Raw genomic sequence first — 2168 nt, 5'->3', positions numbered from 1 at the left:
AAATATGAACCTACTAGATGGGTTTCTAGCTTCTCTTTTCTTGTTAGAAGATTCCCTGCTGATTTTTCACCAGACCCAGACCTACTCATGGCTGCCCTAGGCTGAGCTGTGGGGATAGATTTCCTAGGGTGATAACTTGATGGCAGGTACATGAGGGCTCCTGAAGGGATGGACGGGCACTTGCTGAGAAGAGAAGGCAGAGAAGAAAGCTGGGGATGGCAGGTTTAGAGTTGGCTTTTGGCTCTGAGCACCCCAACTCTGGACTGATGTTCCACATCTTCTCAGAAAAGTAAAATTTCTGCTTTGACTGGTTGGAGCACAGCCCCACAAAGCCAGTGTGATCATCACTTATTGTCACTACAGCACACTTAGGGGTTTCTCCCATGGGCTCCAAGCATGTAGTGAAGTACTGTACTTCTCTGCGAGAGGTACCCTGCTAGCCAGAAACGCTGCTAAGTGTCATTTGGAATCTTGTTACGTTTCTGAACACTTGCTCTCACGCTTCATGGTGGAGATCAAAGGCAGGTGCTACAGGGTCCATGTACTAATCAGTCAGAGCCACGTTAGTGTCCCAGGGTTAGCCACTTAGCTGATGTTGGACACACTTTCAGGGGCAGACAGCCCATGCATGAGTTCCCCGGTGTGCAGGAAACAAGAACATTTCTCACTGACCCTCTGCCACCAGCACCTTTCCAGTTCTCTAAGGAAGGTGATTCGTATGGGAATCATAGACCTTCTGGAGCATAGTTGGGCTGTGGTACTGATGAGCTCTCGGGAGCAGATATTTTCAGAAAAGCTCTTAGCTTCTTTCAAATCACATAAATGAAATAGTACCTGATACTAACACAACTACTGGCTTACGACTAGCTATCTTTTCTGCTTAATGTCCCTAATCTCATTACCAGTTCTTCTTTTGGAACATCCAGTGCCTCTGCACCATTCTTGGAAGACTCTACCAATGACATATGCTCCAATTCGCTGATGGAATCCCTTGCCTAATGGAAGCCCTAGATGGAGTATAAACCTCAAGCATTTCTTGTAGAACCTAAACTATCAGAAGTACTCAGCAAGCCCCAACTAGGATAATACCTGACCAGAAGCATTATGTTTCTGGTACAAACACATTATCTATAGAGTTATGTATTGTATAATCAGACTTGACCAGGAATATGAAGGGGGAGGGATCTCATTTTAAATTTTATTGGTCTAGCTAATGGTTGCCTACGCTGCTGGTTTGTTAATGCAATTCGTCAGAAACCAATGAATTAGTCCCCACAATTCTAGAAGAGCAAGTTGGTAGCCATCTCTCTGTGGGTCCTTGGAGAAATGATGGAAGGATGCTTGGTGGAGCTGTCCAGAGAAAACACCAGGTTTCCCCGGGAATCAGAATGGCCTTGGGCCTTGCACTAAAGACAGTAGAAGGTGGGTAGGGCTTGTTGAGATCTCCCCACGACAAGCACAGTTAAGTCGAGGATTGCTGTAGCATATTGTGTGTAGCTCAATAGTCTCAATTAAACTTGAGATTTTTAAGAATGATACCCAACAACTCAAGTGACTGCATTAATAAAACAGGCACTCACACCTTTTAACATCGTAACAAATGTGTATGAATCATTTATACAATTTTCCCATCAAACAATGTTTGACAATAATCAGATGATAATGAAATGTATAATTAATAATAAAAATGCCAACATCTGTTAGCTTGTTATTACAGACTGAAATTTCCGTGTACTATTTCCAATGTGTCACCATTAACCTAATTTATATTAAAACCTGCTAAATACAATCAGCTTTCATTAGTTGTTAATGCGGGCTGGCACATGACACTGAGGCAGTGTTTCCCCCCGCCCGCCCTCTCCAATCGCAGGCTTGTCTAAACCGAAGATTCCTCCAAATGTCTTTGCAAGCGGATGCCTGCAGTATCCTGTCAACAGATGGACCAGGCTGGCTGGCTGGTTGCTCTCAGCTGCGAATGTTCAGCCCACTGAGCCCGAGTAAGCAGCACTGGTCTCAGAAAGAAGTGTGCCTGTGGCTGCAGGCCCTTCTGGTGTTCTTCTGTTCAGCTGCAGTGTCCTCGCACACACTGGTCCACCAGTGGTCAGGCCACCATCCCCGCAGAGAGGGCACAGGCTCTGCTCACACAGGAATCATTCTGTGTCCATTCT

Source organism: Octodon degus, unplaced genomic scaffold (assembly GCF_000260255.1).
Source record: "Octodon degus isolate 3935 unplaced genomic scaffold, OctDeg1.0 scaffold00105, whole genome shotgun sequence".
NCBI lineage: Eukaryota > Metazoa > Chordata > Mammalia > Rodentia > Octodontidae > Octodon > Octodon degus.
Note: the sequence above shows the minus strand (reverse complement) of the source record.